Raw genomic sequence first — 17,831 nt, 5'->3', positions numbered from 1 at the left:
TCGATTTAACCTTCTAAGAGGGTGGCCTAAAGTTGTAAGTCTCAAAAAATAATCTGATTTCAAAAAATGATCTTAATCGGGCTCCATATGATTAAGTTATGGCCTTCTGAAGTTTGGCTTTTGACTTGACTTTTCAATGTGGTGGATCTCATTCCTAGACCCTGTCCAATCCTACGTGTAGTAGCCAAAATAGTCCACATCAGGTCTAAGGATCCTCTTGGATTAGAATCTCTCTATTTAGGAGATTTAGCTACTAACAAATCAAAACTAATGGTGGGAAAATGCCTTCTTTCCCATCTTGCAGTCAAACCACCTAGCTTTTTACGGACATGGTTTCTCGCTTGGCTCTTTTTTGCTCTTGAGTCTTAGCGAACCACTTGTCCTACTCTTGTATTTGACTTTATGGTAGGGACGCTCCTTGTTGTCCTTGCTCGTCGATGATGCTACGGCAACTCCTTGATCTCAATAGATCGATCAGTGGAACCAACAAATAAGAGCTTAGTCTTTAATAAGTAGTATCAGATTCTCATATCATCATCACAAACTTATTGCAGGCATTAACAAGTTGCATTGCTTGGGTAGTAGCTTCAAGTCAATATTATCTTATGTTCTAGAGGCATTGATTATGAACTCCTTATCTTTTATGAGATAATACTTTTTCAGACACTGGTAGAAGACTACATCTTGATGCCAAAGGTATGGTCTCTCAAGGATAACCTGACAAACAACCAAAGGAACTACTTCATAAGTTACATTGTCAATATACCTATCAGTTATAGTGAATTTGAAGATACACTACCTGGTGATGTTCAATTCGATATCCTTTTGAATCCAACTAAGAGTGTAAGGACATACATGAGGCTTGATCTATAGCCTCAGCTTCCAAGATTTACAATAGACTCAACGATGCTCTGCTTCATCTAGATCATCAAGTGGAAAAGTTCATCTTGCACCTCTAGATCAGACTCAATTTTGTCTCGATTTTTTTTGTTACGAGGCTAAATTTGGAATCTGCTTGTTCAAGCTCTGAAAGCTCCTCGATCTCTATAGCATTAAGAACAACCTTTTTTTTCTTCTTGGAATCCTTTTGCATCTTTCTCTCTTGCTACAGCTCAGGGTGAAGCTTTCAACACTTTCTTGGTGTGTCCATGAAGGTCATAGTGATCACAATAAATTTTCTGAGTCATGTTGGCTTGCTTCTTTCCCTGCTCCCTCTCCTCACCTGGATTTCTACTGTCTTTTCTGAACTTGTGGTGGCCCATCTTAGGCCGGTTCTTCTCCTCAATCCCCATGGCTTTCATACTAGCTTCATTGATGCCTTCAAATTTGATGAGTTTCGGCTCCTTTCGAATGCTCTCATAGAGTACTCGATATACTTCATAAAGACTACATGATCTTCAATAGAGAATCCAACTGAGATTTCTTACTGGTGGAACTCAGTGGTGTAGTTTTTGATAAAGTGATCATACTTCTGCTGTAGGTATTGCCACTGGATCTACCGATCCTCCTCGTGGCTGATTAGGTAGAATTGCTTCTTGATTATCCTCTTGAATTTGCTCCATATCAAATTAGAAATGTCGTTCCTCATGTACGAATTTTACCAAGAGCATGACTAAGAAGCCTAAGACAGGCGAAAGCTACCTTTTGAACATTATAGTATCCATAGATAGTAAAATAGGTCTCTAACTAGTCTAGTTAATTATGTAGCTTCTCTGTATCGATAGTCCCATCATATATAGGGATCTCGATTTGAGCTTCAACTTTAAAAAGTTGAAGAAATAGATTCTGTACTTGTAGATTGCTCATCCTGCTCGCTGGATGGTGAATCTTCTCCAAACATAGGAGACAAATTTGTAATAGGAGTTGTTGGTACTTATGCTGAATATATCACCTCTCGAGAAAGAGCTAAAAACTATACTTGCATTTGTCCTTCGATGTACTTAAAGCATGGATGGCCTTTGGCCATGAACCAAGGCCCCCACAAACATAGAGAACTGATGCTCTGATACCAACTTGATCGGCTTGGGAAGGACGATTTTTTTCAACCTGCTCAACTTGAGTCTCTTAAAGAAAAATTAGAAGATGTAAGAATTACAAAAGTAGGATTTAAATCCTATTTTTATTCATTGGTAATCAATACCTCCTAAATTGAACTACATAGTTGTTATTTATAATGCTAGTGAGGTCCTCTCCAAAAATAAATTTGACTAATATAAATAATTTAAAAAATTAAAATTCTATAGAAGATGGATCTTGACATCTACATCAACTTTGCCTTCTGTCATTCTGTATGAATTCTTCATGAATTGGAAGATAACATCTAGTCAAAGTCTTTTTTGAAAAAAAAAGTTTTGGTTTAACTAGCCTATTTTGAAGTTTAAACGATAGAATTTGGGCTCGATCATAAGAGTGTAGAATCATGTTTTAGATATAAAAAAATGCCCAATTTTTTTAAAAAAATATCATTTCAATCAGACGTCGTTTAACCAATTATGGCCTTCGAATGTTTGGCCTACGATTCGGCTTTCCAATATAGCAAATCTCGCTCTTGGACCCTTTTCAACCCTACTTATAGTGGCCAAAGTAGTCCACATCGAGTTTGAGGATCCTCCTAAATCAAAGACTCTTATAAGGACCTCACCTCTGGTGTGAGTTGAGACCGCAGATCTATCATTTTATTCTAGAAAAATAAAAAAGTAACAAATATAAGTTTAACCTCTCAAGTAACGTGATATAATATTTATTTTGTAGAACACAATATTTTCCTACATAAGCCTCTTCAACTTCCATGCACACCGATCTTGCCTTCTTTACATCAGGTGTTATGATTAAAGAGCTCAATCCTATTCATCTCCTTACCAGTCTCTTTAATGTGCTATCTAATTGAAACCGTAACAACCAAACAAGAGATTTAAAAATTTGACATAAATATTTGCTGCAATAAATATAAGTTCATATATTCTTAGTATCAATGAAACAAGATAGACATCAATGAAATTCAAATCCATAGAAACTCACCTTGAATTTGTCATTGTTCCACATAATGAAAAGAACTTTCCAATTTTCTTGAGAAATCTGAGGGAGGCAATATTGGAGTGCATCTTCTAAGGTGTTGGGCTTCTTAAAATGCAAGTATAACATGTATTGCACTTGGCCAGACAAGTTCATTAGTATCTTCTTACATATTGTTCTCACATGATCCATCTCTAATCCTATATGAAATCTTGACTGCAAAAATATTAATAACCATATTGTTACTTTAATAATAAGTAAATGAATTATATAAAGAAATGAACAATAACTACATAAGCCTTAAATAACTTTATGATTACATGGAGCTACTCAAATGCTACATTCTTTACATGATCTTTTATAGCCTTCCATTACGTTGGCACTAGGATGAATTCTCGAGATATGATTGTTAAACTATATGGGGCAATATAACTTATATGAAGATAAATCCATTAATGCCTTGATCTTTGAAACCAGTCTGACTGCGATTATGAGAAGATCTGAATGTGCTCCTCACTGCCCATGAGTAGAACCTTGATTTTTCAAACCCAACTTTGAGTATTCTCAATGGACAGGATCTCACAAGCACTCTCGAATGAGTTGGGGACCAAGTCCATAGGGTATCCTCTTATAATATGCCTCACCCATTAGAGGCAATATCAAAGTTAAATACGAAGATTAAGATTGATATTATCTCCACTATAGTTATGTAGAATTTAACTATATTGCAACCACCACAAAATATATCCCATCACCATATTAGAGGCTTATCTTGAACTAGAGTCCAAAGGAAATTAAAACAACTTAAACAAATCTTGATGTGTGTCAATGAGGGATACATCCATATAGGTTCAATCAGATAAATTCCCACATTCTCCCACTTGGCCCAACCTAACACAATCACCTTCATTTTAACCATTCAAAATTCAAAAATCTTTAACACAATTTATCTAGATCTGCTAATTAAAAAATTGACATGGATCCTCCATAAATTATAGGATATACACTGTATAACTTCTTATAAAGTAATCATCAGTGCGAATTAAGGAGGTAGAATTCCTACTATTGGTGCATCCAGCAAAGTTCGAATTCAAAGAGCCAATAATTCAAAATGATCTAACCATCTATATGTGACCATGTAATCTTTTATGCCTTGCAAGTAATGCATAACTTTTTTTGCAGCTTTCAAATGCTCCATTCCTAGGTCATGTAAATAATGCCCAAACATTGATTCAGCAAAAGCAATGTCTGGGTGCATACAAACCAAGGCACATTTCAAACTCCCAACAATAAATGTATAGGGTATGGACCTCATTTCCTCTCTCTCGATCTCATTTCTTGGATGTTGCAATTTGTTAAGTTTATCACCCTTTACAATAGGAGCAACCTCAAGGGAACATTTTTCCATCCCAAATTTCTCTAATACTTTGGAGATGTAAGTTCTTTTAGATAGTCTAAGTAACCCTAATGATCTATCTTTGTGAATCTCAATACCGATAACATAAGCGGCTTCACCCATATATTTCATATCAAAATTTTGGGATAGAAATTGTTTGGTTTTGAGTAGACCAAGATCATTTTTGACGCATATAATACCAAAATTATGAACTTACTTCCACTAACTTTCAAGTATATGCATTGATCAATAATATTTTCTTCAAACCCAAAGGAAGTGATTATCCCATTAAATTTGAGATACCACTGTCTGGAAGCATGTTTAAGTTCATAGATGGATTCTCTAATTTGCAAACCATGTGCTCTTTTCCACTGACAACAAAACCCTCAAATTGTTCCATGTAAAGCTCTTCCTCTAGATCACGATTAAGGAAGGCCGTTCTCACTTCCATCTAATGTAGCTCCGAATCAAAATGATCCACTAAAGCCACAATAATCCTAAAAGAGTCCTTTAATGAAATTGGAGAATAGATCTCTTTAAAGTCAATGCCTTCCTTTAGTGTGAACCCCTTTACCATAAGTCTGCCTTTATACCGTTCAACCTTCCTAAAAATATTTCTTTTGGTCTTATAGATCCATTTGTAACCTACTGGTCGCACCCCTTAAGGTAGGTCAACTAAATCCCAAACATAGTTGTCATCCATAGAACTTAGCTCTTCTATCATGGCATCCAACCATTGTAAAGAGTTCTCACCTTTCATGGCTTATAAGAACATCTTAGAGTCATCATCCCTTTCACCTATATCAGTTAGATATACCACATAATCTGAAGGTATAGTAGATTTTCTTATCCTAGTGGATATCTGGAGAGCTATCCCTTGATCCGCTTGTGGCAGTGATTGGACAATTACTTCTTCAATAGAAGGAACCTCATGGAGTGGAACATGATTAATGGTGTACGAGATGGACAGTAGAGTCTATACATTTTAGACCTCTCTAGATAACCAATGAAAAAACCACTAGTCGTTCTGAGGTCAAACAAATTTTCTTGTGGGTTGCAAAGCTTGGCTTCAGCTCGACATCCCCATACATATACATATCCCAAACTAGGTTTCCTACTAGTCCATAACTCTTAAGGAGTTTTTCGAACTACTTTAGGGACCATGTTGAAGATATCATAGCTATCTTTATAGCCTTACCCCACAGAAAAATAGATAGGGTAGAGTAACTTAGCATAGCCCAAACCATTTCTTTAAATGTTTGATTCCTTCTTTCAGCCACACCATTTTAATCTGGTGTGCCTAGCATTATGTATTGTGGTACAATACCCTATTTCTTTAGAAATTTAGCTAACGATCCTAACCTTTGTCCTATCTCTATGTGTCTATCATAGTATTTGACATCTCTATCTGATCTGACCATTTTAATCACTTTTCTTAATTGTTTCTCTACCTTTGTTTTGAATTTCTACAGACCGCAAAAAAATCAGCCTTATCAAATAGAAGGTACATATACATATACCGTGAATAGTCATTAATGAATATAACAAAATACTTTCACCTGTTAGACATGGGGAAAAAGATCTGCATACATCAGTGAGAATAATTTCCAAAGTTTCTTCACTCATCTTGGCACCTTCCTTAAATATGGACGTATGTTATGCCTTTACATAGTAAATAAAGGTCATAAAATTAGTAAAGTTTAATAACTTTGGGAATAATGAATCAAAACATTGGTCAAAACAGTCAAAATGCATCAAAATTCAACATTGGTTAAAAAGTTTGATAAATTAGTAAAGTTCAACATAGCTCAAAATGTGTCAAAATTCAAAAGCATGGCTCCTAAAATTTGGGAATAACGTGGTTTATTAATGATGTGGAAGGGGTACTATTTTCTTTGATTTTTCTGAAATTCAACTCGACAACCAAGAACTATGGCAGCATCAAAGTGTCACCGCATAACCTCCAATAGCAGGGCATCGAAGTGCCAATGTATAACCCCGACTGGCAAGGTATCGAAATACTAATGTATAACCCCCATTGGTAGGATATCGAAATGCCAACGTATAACCCCCGCTAGCAGAGTATCAAAATACCAATATACAACCCCCTGGCAAGTTATCAAAATATAGTGTGGCTGTGAGTCTAAATATGTTTTGATTCAAAATTCTTTATCTCAAAATATGTTCAGTGTTCCAAATTGTAAGATACAAAATTAAAATCAATCAAATATAATCCATATTAGAAATAATACGTTCAACCAAAAATCATATAATATTCTAGAAATAAGGCACATATAATAAGAAAACACCATACATCAAATTCATAAGTCAAGAATAATTTAGTTTAGAAAATATTTATAATTTATCAATAAATCTAGAAAAAAGGTTATAGTACTTACTTTGCGAGCGAATCAAAAGTATCAGTCCATTCAATTTCAAAAATCCATGTAGAGTATGATAATTAACACTATGATAATCAGTTTATTGTAGAGTCGCCACTATGGTCATCACATAGCTAGCCCTTCATTCTTCTTAGGTCATTTGATATTATCTATATCTAGTCTTCCAACATACTTCAACACTTAAAGATGTCAAAGGGTGATTAATTGTCCAGTAAAACCATAGTATTCTTAGTTAATCAACCTTTCTTTTAGTTACATCAACATTTTCTTTAATTACGCCTTCCACAATTACATGCTCAGAAGAGTTACATCATTTTGGGTGCTTTTTGTGCATAAAGTGCAGCTGAAAGGAGTCACCTTTTGTTTACCTTTGGATCTACTCATTTGCCTACCACCCTCTTCTTTTTCTCAAAGATGGTACCCCAAACCCCATGTATCAAGGCATCTTTTAGAAATGATCAATTAAGTGATATCTTGTCCTATTGCACCAAGACCCTGTCCCCGTTCGTACAACCATTTCTCAAATAAACTACTGATCATTTGTTCGGGATTATCCTCTTACAGGTAAATTAGGGGGTTCTCATCGTCACTCTTATCCTAATAATCATCCTTTTAAATGTGTTCATTCTGTTGGGTCTATTCAGCAGTTGTGGCAAAGGTCCTCCACAATACGCATTTGTAAAGCCTGCCTATTATTAAATCCAAGAGGTCTATGAGACTCAACAAGTTCTGTGATGCGATTCGATAGAATTTGATCCGTATCTCAAGATTCTTGACTCTTCTTGATTTCTGGAAGGGTGGTTCCGACCTGATTGCAGACACAATTTCCGAAGATCCGTCTGTCAGATCGATCTCAATTTTGGATATGTTGTAGATCTCCGCGTTAGCTTTCCAGCGGTAGGTCGTGGGTCTAGAGAGGACGTCGGGATCTTGAGATATCAGCCTCCGACTGATGACTGCGTAAGGAAGGACGGGCTGATAATCCGACGGGATGGAGTTGTTTGTAGAGGCTGGAAGGGATCAAGGAGGAGAGGAAGAAGAGGGAGAAGGTGGCTGGCCTCTCGGGATAGAGGTGGTGCAGCCGGATGAAGGAGGGGGCGGCGGCCTTGGACGGCGGCCTAGGGAGAGGGGGAAGGCGTCGCAAGAAGAGAAGAGAGAAGGGAAGAGAGCTAGGGCAAAAGCCTTTCAATTAATTTTTGCATGCTGAAATAGGTGCTCACCACATCTATTTATAGGTGGCTACCTGACCCCTTAACTTGACTTGATCTAATTGAATTCAAGAAACAACTAAACCCAAAGCGACTCTAATAAAGGCCAAGTCGGCTAGCCCGAGCAAGGCTATGCTGAAATAAAATTAACATCAAGAACTCAAAAGCAAAAATAACCAAATGATTAAGTCCGAGACGGTCTAGTGGATCCAACCGCATCACTCCACCACGCTTCCCTTAACCTTGTCCTCAAGGTCGGAAGTCAGGAAAACGATCAAGTATCTCAATCTCAAACTTCCATGTGGCCTGGTCTGCTGCTCTCTCCAGCCACTCCACTAGTATCTGGGTTTCCAGTCGTCCTTCTACTCATATTCTGCGCTTCGCCAGCACTCGAACCGGCTCCACTACCTCGTCCTCCGGTGGCTCATGTATGATTGGGCCGACAGATGTCTTGGGTCCAAGCCGGGCCCTCAGAAGCGACACATGGAATACCGGATGAACTCTCGATGTAGTCGGCAAGTCCAAGCGATACGCCACGGGTCCAATGCGCTCCAATATCTGAAAGGGCTCGTAGAAGCGATGAGAGAGCTTCTGGTTCGCCATAGGCCGCAGTGTCAACTGTCGATAAGGCTGCACCTTGACGTATACCCAATCGCCCACCTCGTATACTGAATCTCTGTGCTCCGATCATGCAGCTGCTTCATCCTGTTCTGCGCAGTCGTTATGTGGAACTTTAACCGCCGTAAGGTAGCATCGCGGTTTAAGAGCTCAAAATCTGCCTCTGTCCGGTCCGCATGTGACAGTGGATCATAAACTCGCAGCGTCGGTGGTACTCGTCCATACACCGCCTCAAAGGGTGTCATCCCTATGGCTGAGTGGAAAGTGGTGTTGTACGAATACTCGGCCCAAGGTAAATAAGAAAGCCACTCTCGAGGCCGATCACCAATCATACAGCGCAAGTACTGCTCGATGCAGCGGTTTACCACCTCCGTCTGCCCATCGGTCTGAGGGTGGTAAGCCGAGCTCATGGCAAGCTTCGTCCCTTGCTGTTTGAAGTAGCTTGCCAGAATGCGCTAACAAAAATGCGGTCACGATCAGAAACAATAGTCCGAGGCATACCATGTAATCGAGCAATGTCCCGTATGTAGACCTCTGCCACCCGTCGAGTAGAAAATGGATGTGCGAGCGCCGAAAAGTGGGCATACTTGCTGAGGCGGTCCACAACGACCATGATCACTGAGTACCCTCGAACTAATGGCAGCCCCTCAATGAAGTCCATCGACACATCCTCCCAAACCTGATCAGGAATCGGTAAAGGCTGAAGTAGACCCGCAGGTCGCAGTGAATCCGCCTTCGCCCTTTGGCACACATCGCATTGCTGTACATAAGCTCTGACCGCTGCCTTCATGCCTACCCACGTACAGCTCTGGCTCAGCCTCTTGTAAGTCCTGAAAAATCCCTCGTGTCCAGCAAAAGGAGTATCATGGAAGTGCTAGATCAATACCTGCCGCATGGCTGAATCAGTGGGCATGCGGATCAACCCATGGTCCAGAATCAACCCATCTCGGTCCTCCATCTCGGGATGACTGCTCGGGTCTGCTGCCAACTCCCTCTGGATCTGTACTAGGTCCGGATCCCGACATGTGGCGGTCCTCAAGTCTGAAATAAAAGGAAAAACCGGCGTAGTCAAAGCCGCCAACTCGCCGGACTCGGGTTGGCGCGATAGTGCATCCGCCACTCGATTTTCTGCGCCCTTTTTGTACACCATCTCATAGTCGTAGCCGAGAAGCTTCGACACCCACCTCTGCTGGGCTGGAGTATGTATGCGCTGCTCAAAAAAAAATGGAAGGCTCTGCTGATCAGTCCGAACGATGAATCGGCGGCCGATAAGGTACGGCCTCCACTTTGTGATTGCATGGATGACCGCCATCATCTCCCTCTCATATGTGGACAGCGAGCGGGTCCTAGGGGACAACGCCTTGCTCATGAAAGCAATTGGCCGTCCCTCCTGCATCAAAACAGCACCAATGCCGGCACCGGAAGCATCGCACTCGACTACAAACGGTTTGGCGAAATCGGGTAGCGCCAAAATCGGGGCCGTCGTCATGGCTTCCTTGAGCTTCTCGAACGCTTCCGTCGCTGCCTCGGTCCATCTAAACTCGCCCTTTCGCAGTAGCAGGGTCAGTGGCGCGGCGATCTTTCCATATCCCTCCACAAACCGGCGGTAATAACCGGTTAGGCCCAAAAATCCTCGCAGCTCCTTTTGGTTCTTGGGTAGCGGCCAATCGGTCATGCAATGTATCTTTGCTTGGTCCGGCTCCACACCTGCAGCAGAGATGGCATGGCCTAGGTACTCGACCTTCGGCTCGGCCCATAGGCACTTGGATCGCTTTACCTTCAATTGATTTCTGCGCAGAATTTTCAGCACTTCCTCCAAGTGCTCTAGGTGCTCCTGCCATGAACGACTGTAAACCAGTATGTCATCGAAGAATACAAGGACACACCGTCGTAGTAATGGTCTGAATATGTCATTCATGAGCCCCTGAAACGTCGCTGGTGCATTGGTGAGGCCGAACGGCATCACCCGGAACTCATAATGGCCATCGTGTGTCCGAAACGCCGTCTTCTGCACATCTTCGGGCCTGACACGAATCTGGTGGTATCCGGCACGGAGATCAAGTTTGCTGAAGTAGTCCGCACCAGCAAGCTCATCCAACAGCTCCTCTATGACTAGAATCGGATACCGGTCCTTATCGGTGATCGTGTTAAGTGCCCGGTAGTCGACGCAAAATCGCCACGTCCCGTCCTTCTTATGTACCAGCAGCACCGGCGATGAATATGAGCTTCTACTGGGCTGAATGATGCCGCTCTCCAACATCTCTCGTACCATCTTTGAGATCTCCTCCTTCTGAACGTGTGGGTAGCGGTAAGGCCTCACATTCGCTGGTTCTACTCCCGGTACAATCTCTATGTGATGATCGTGCTCCCTCTCGGGTGGAAGACCATGAGGCTCCTCAAATAAATCTGCGAACCCCTGTAAGAGAGCAGCCAAATCAGTAGGTATACCTGCCTCCGTCGTGGTCTCCGTCGACAGAGGTAAGAGCTGCATCAAGTAGCTGTGCGCGCCGGGTCCGGGCAGCCGACTAGGGGCTGAAGTGCAGCCCTTGGGCTAGGCCGAATGCCATCCAATCTAACTCGCCGTCTGCTCCGTCTGAAAGTCACCCACATCTCGGCGAAGTCGAATATAACCGGGCCAAGACTCTGCAGCCACTGCGTACCAAGGACCAAATCAGCTCCTCGTAATGCCAACGGATAGAGATCGAGCTTGAATTGGCTGCCCTGGATCGTCAAAGTGATGCCTCGGCATATGCCCTCCACCCTCAACGTGGCTCCGTCACCCAATGCCACGTCGAAGCCCAATGTCGGCTCTGCTATGAGACCGATCTGTTTGACGAGCCTCTCATCCAAAAAATTGTGGGTGCTGCCCGTATCTATGAGGATACGCACCACACGTCTTTTGATCATGCCGTCCACGCGTAGCGTTTTTGGTGTCGCCGATCCGGAGTAGGCATGCAATGAAATTTGAGGTGGCACATCCTCTTCCTCGGCCTCTAAATCTTGGGGCTCGTCCTCAGCAACCTCATCACCATCTTCAACCACAGCCTCGTCCTCCAATCCGTCGATCAACATCACCGCTCCGACGGGCCGCGCACACCGGTGTCCCGGTGTAAATTTCTCGTCGCAGCGAAAACATAGGCCTTTTGCTCGACATTCCTCCACTTGTGCTGGTGTCAAGGTCCTCCCGGGTGGACGCTCAACCCTCTTGACCTCACCTGACAAGCGAAGAGGGGTCCTCAGCCTTGTGTTGGCTGCTGCAGCCGTCGGCGCTCTCGGCTGGCCGATGGAGCCCCCTGCGGTTTGACCGGCCCGAGGGTTGGTCCAGCTGCCCCATGCCGCTGATCGAGTGGTCTTGATCTTCTCTTCCACCATCAGGCCAAGGCAAAGGCATCCTCTAGAGAATGTGGCTGCAAAGTCCTCACCTCGGCTTGAATGTCGACACGAAGTCCTCCGAGGTATACGCTTTTCAGCGCGGAGTCGCTCCACCCCACCACTCGGTTGCTGATCCTCTCAAACTCCTCTTGAAAGGCTCTAACAGTAGTCTTTTGGGTGACCCTTGATAGCATAGACTGGAAGTCATCGTACTCGGTAGGGCCGAAACGCCGACAAATTGCTGCAGAAAAATCTTCCCAACCGTTGAAAGGTCGGGCTCGGTCGGCGATTTGAAACCATCGCAAGGCGGTCTCTTCTAGGTGAAAAGATGAGATCAATACCTTTTGGTCCTCCGCTGTGCCATGGTAGTGAAAGAACCGCTCAGCTCGATACACCCAATCGAGAGGATCGCCGTCTTTAAACTTGGAAAATTTCAGCTTAAGAGTCAGTCCGCGATTTCCTCCCTCTCGATCTCCATTACGGTCCCGATCTCGTTCATATCCTCGGCGTGGGTACTCCCCCACATGCTGGTTCCTCATCTGAAAATTCTGGATGGGATCATCCTCCATATCCGACCCGTCGTCGATGCCAATCGGGCTAATCCCCCGAGCCCTAGCGCATGCGCCAATCGGTATGAGCTCGGATCGAGGTCTAGGTCGATCTTCTCCTTGGTCCAGCCGTATCTCCTCTGGTGGTTGGGAAGGAGAGGCTCACGAGGAGGGGGTCCCCTCCGTCCTGGTCGTCCACGGGTAGGGGCCGGAGATTCCACCCGGGTCCGACGCGGAGCTCCCCCCGGTGGAGTTTCTTGCCGCTGATTTAGCAATAGTTGCAACATCATCTCGATATGGCGTTGCGTGGTATCCATCTTCTCCATCAATTGTTGTTGGCTCTGCTCCATAGTTGTTTGATTCCCACACAAGAACTCCAAGAGACGGTCGGTGGAATCAAGATCGGGTCTCAGGTCCGCCGAGGCCGTGGGTGATCGCGAGCCTTCTTGATGTGGGTCGACGCCCCTTGAAGATGCCGCTTCTTGCTGCTTCGAGGTTGTAGAGCGGGTGTTCACCATCTTCCAAGGCCAAGGATTGAACTGCTCTGATACCAAATTGATGCGATCCGATAGAATTTGATCCGTATCTCAAAATTCTTGACTCTTCTTGATTTCTGAAAGGGTGGTTCCGACCTGATTGCAGACATAATTTCCGAAGATCCGTCCGTCAGATCGGTCTCAATTTTGGATATGTTGTAGATCTCCGCGTTAGCTTTCCAGCGGTAGGTCGTGGGTCTAGAGAGGACGTCGGGATCTTGAGATATCAGCCTCCGACTGATGACTGCGTAGGGAAGGACGGGCTGATAATCCGACGGGATGGAGTTGTTTGTAGAGGCTGGAAGGGATCAAGGAGGAGAGGAAGAAGAGGGAGAAGGTGGCTGGCCATTAGATGATCTCTATCCGTATGCATAATCTTAGTAATCTGGAACCTAAAGAGGATCTGACAATGTCAAATGGAATGTTTTTTATGGATTCTTATTTTTATAGCTCATATATTTTGCCAATGGATATACTGCTCCAGGAAGAGGACTCTGCCTTGGATCTAGCTAATGAAGCCATTATGAGTGCACCCCTCCCCTTTGCTGGACCTTCTAATGACCCAGGGACTAGTTACCGCAGCCCCAAGAAACGATCTAGGGACATAGTTGAGAACCTCTCTTCCTCTGAGGATTAATCATGAGGATTACAGCTTGGAATTGTCAAGGTAGTGGCCGGTTAGGTTGGGCCACTCAATCCGACGTTTGATTTTTGCTTTTTGCGAACTGATGTACTATTCATCCAGGACACCCGTACGGATGAAAAGGGTGCTCGCTTGTTAGCAACCCGTTTTCCTTTTGCTTGTAATCTGTCAGTCCCTTCTAGAGGGCAGTCTGGTGGGCTTCTCCTGTTGTGGTGAACCACGCGAGCTGGTTAGATGCGTGGGACAGAGGGCTCGTAGTACCTGATAGCGCAGCTATGCAGTGGAAGGGAAGGAGCCTAAATCGACCCCCTTCTTTATTTTTTATTCAAAGACACAAAAGCACAGTACAAAGAGATTGGACTCTCGAATGAGACTAAGCAGCTACCGTTCCGACGCGCCCCTGAACCAATATGACATATGGGTCACCTTTGCGAGGTTAGAAGGAGGGATAACTACTCTAAGTTGGACCTATTAGTACGTGCTTTTGCTGCTTCGAACCTAAGCTAATAAAGAACCTAGAAAGAGTGCTAGCACCAAGAAAAAGGGCTTCAACCCGCCTATCGAGACAGGGACTGGACTTGGTACCCATTGTGCTCGGGCTTCTTTAGAGGAAGGACTTCGCTTTCTTCACTTTCACGGATGAAGGAGGGGGCGGCGGCCTTGGACGGCGGCCTAGGGAGAGGGGGAAGGCGTTGCAAGAAGAGAAGAGAGAAGGAAAGAGAGCTAGGGCAAAAGCCTTTCAATTAATTTTTGCATGCTGAAATAGGTGCTCACCACATCTATTTATAGGTGGCTACCTGACCCCTTAACTTGACTTGATCTAATTGAATTCAAGAAACAACTAAACCCAAAGCGACTCTAATAAAGGCCAAGTCGGCTAGCCCGAGCAAGGCTATGCTGAAATAAAATTAACATCAAGGACTCAAAAGCAAAAATAACCAAATGATTAAGTCCGAGGCGGTCTAGTGGATCCAACCGCATCATTCTGGAAGTCAAATTCAGTAGGTTTCAAGGGAAACTCTAACAGACGAATCATGGGAATCAGACTCAAAAGACATGGATTTTTTGTCGAAGACTAAAGGCATAAATTCCAATCAACATATTGTCCAGCAAGGGAGAATCAGAAGGATCTAGAATATCAAATTGAGCCTATGATGAAGCACATCAGATAGAACATATTCAACTTTGAGAAGGGTTTTTTTATTACCAATAACATTCACATTGGTAGGAATGTAAATTCAAAAATGGCAAGTTCTTCACTGAGTTTAAATTTCACTCTGTAATGCAGAGTGGAGGGTACAACCTTTGCTTCATATATCCATGCTCTTGTAAGAAGTATATTGTAAGTAGAGTGAATATCTGAGGCTTGGAATGTTGCAGTAAACTTGCAAGGCCAATCTGTATCTCCATATTGGATTCTCTATTAACATCCCTTCACATATTGATGCAACCCCTAATGCCTTGGTAAGTCTTTCTCATATTTTTGGATTCGATCCAAGCTTCAACGCAACTCTAAGGTCGCACATATGCAAGGTTGACCCATTATCGATAAATACCATGGGAACACGAAATGGGTCATACCGTACGATAATGTTTAGGGAGAGCACATATTTGTTTCCCTCTAGGGATAGATCATTATCAGTGGAAGCAATCTCTTTGGAAGTTATGATTAGGTTAATGATTTGGGAAATATCTTCTAGATTAGCTATGGCTAGATTCAATGAACACAAACCATTCTTAGAATTTTTCCAATGAATTTTGGGGTTAGCCAAAAAGATGTCAAAATAGAAATATCTTCATTCTACCCTTTCCAACTTGCACTTCTGTTCTTCAAGTTTCTCTTCCTTCTTCTTTTCCCTTTTCCATGGATATAGAAAGAGGCCTGGCTTACAAGCTCTTTCTAACCTCGTAATGTGTCCCATTTTATTACATGTCGAGCTAGAATTAGGGCTACTGAAATGTAGTTTTGAATAATCAAACTTTGTCTCCTTGCAGTCTATTCTCTTTTCTCATGGAGTTGCAACTGTACTATCTCTCTTTAGTGCCGTATTTTTTATAGCTATGTTTGCAAAAGGAGGGCATAAGCTAAAACCATTTTGGATAAGCCACCAATAATAAGCTTCAATGTGGGAGGGGTTGTAGTTGGAGTGGAAACTGGATTTGCTGGTTGAGTTGAGGGTATGTATCTTGGTGCACCTACATAGGTAATCCTAGGGAATGCAAAAGTAACTTTTGCTAGAGTAAGTCATGCCCCAACCTGAATTCGCAGACCATGGATGCAACAACCACCATATACACATAAAGAACTTTTTCCACAAATATATAAGGCGTTCTATCATGATATTATAATTCAAACTTAAATAATTAAAATTCAAACTTTAATATTTTACAAAATCTAATAATATGCAAAGGTCTTGCATTAAACTTTAAATAAATACTAATCTATGATAAAGAAATACAAACTTTGATTCCAATCACTCCTCCATAGCTAAATCCTATGCAAGATTAGTTTTCTAAATATATAAAATAGTAAGAGACCAGATCATGACCTAGACAGCCTAGTAAGTAATGAGGATCTTAACTAGATAAATCAGATAATCAGATAATAGGTATTTTATTAAAAATAAGTATATGAAATACATCAATTCAAAACTAAACTTAGATATGCAATATTAACCAATAATCAAATCTTATAGTGATAACTTCACATGAAAAGTATCATGCATGTAATTCCAATCTTGCAAAATATCTCGCTCAACTCATCATCAGCCATGGATTATGACCACATGCTTCTTACAGTGTGCTGTACCCTTTTTGCAATATAAGTCCTTCAAGATAAATCATGTGCTAACAATTAATCCCCTTTAGCGGATTCTTAACATAGTCAGGTTGAAAGTCCAAAACTACTTCAAATCAAAACTCTTTTCGATAAAATATATTTCATATTCCAAATCAAAAGATACATAAACCGTGTGTGATATCAAAATCGACCGATAAATAATAAGTATAATTCCAAACAAAAACATTACTTTCAATTACGAGTCATACAATATTCTGAATAACATATATTATTCAACAATAAAAACACTAATCCATCACATTCACAAATCACATATATTATGACTTAGAATTTGTTAAATGTTATATAATTTGCTAAAAATCTAGAAAAAGATAGTGCATTATTTTAAAATGATCAGTAACTAAACTATCTAACTTTGGAAATAGTCTTCAACTCCTACTATTCAAAATTACATCTCTATTAGAATTTAATCATGATAAATTCTAAAATTTAAAAATCCTACAGCGGAAGGGCGGAGGGGGTCAGAGGGTGATGGTTCGCAATGACCATGGTCAGCAGCGAACAACAGCGAGAATGGCGAAAGCCGGCAGAAGGCAAGAAAGTAGGAGGAACTTGGTGAGAAAATGGGAAAATTATCTCCAAAAATAGGGGAATCATGGAGGCTGGGGGATCAAGCTTCAGCCATTCGCCCAGTGGCCAAGCTTCAACATCCAGCCACAAAAACAAAAAGAATAGGGTGGAAAATATAGGATTGAATGGCGGAGGCTTGGCTCCAACAAATTGAGACTCCAGCCTGCTCTTCATTAGTGACTGAGCTCCGTTATCAATCGTAGACCTTCAGGGGAGACGGCCGGTGGGGAACGACGGTGATTGGATCCAAAAATAGGAGGAAAATTAGCAGGTATCCAAAATAGGGGAGGGGTTCTCATGTCATTTTCTAGCGATCTCTTGTCAGAATCTAGCCGGTGAAGTCTAAATCGAGAAGGGAGAAGGCTGGAAAGAAAAGGTAGAAGAGCTTCATACCTCATTTTCCAGCGAGGAACTTCTATAACCATAGTGACAGCGGCAAAGGGCGGCCAAAATCCAAAGAAGAAACAAAGGAAGGGGGGGCTTAAATAGTCGACGAGGTTCCTCCACCTCGTTGGGACTTGAGGAGGTGGAGTTCGCCTCCTCCCACAACGATTCCAACGGGGGCAAAGCCGCGATAGATTTGGGAGCAGGCCCTTGGGCCGTGCTCTTGCACAAGGCCACAAGCCCAAGAGCTGGGCCATCTAGGCCATTGCTAGGTCAGATGGT

At 42.5% G+C, this 17,831-nt stretch overlaps 1 long non-coding RNA gene across 2 annotated transcripts in view; it reads right to left on the bottom strand.

Annotated features, from left to right (window-relative positions):
• LOC103722516 overlaps positions 1-17,831 on the bottom strand; it is a 27,923-nt gene extending 10,092 nt beyond the window's left edge. The window contains exons 1-2 of one of the 2 annotated variants that reach the window (XR_005514957.1): positions 17,559-17,831; positions 3,019-3,228 (exon numbers count right to left, since the gene is read on the bottom strand). This is a non-coding gene — a long non-coding RNA (uncharacterized LOC103722516). The remainder of the gene's footprint in view (positions 1-3,018; positions 3,229-17,558) is intronic. The other variant, XR_606483.3, reaches the window with a different exon arrangement.

Source organism: Phoenix dactylifera, chromosome 14, assembly GCF_009389715.1.
Source record: "Phoenix dactylifera cultivar Barhee BC4 chromosome 14, palm_55x_up_171113_PBpolish2nd_filt_p, whole genome shotgun sequence".
Classification (NCBI taxonomy): domain Eukaryota; kingdom Viridiplantae; phylum Streptophyta; class Magnoliopsida; order Arecales; family Arecaceae; genus Phoenix; species Phoenix dactylifera.
Note: the sequence above shows the minus strand (reverse complement) of the source record. Positions and strands in the feature narration are given on the sequence as shown.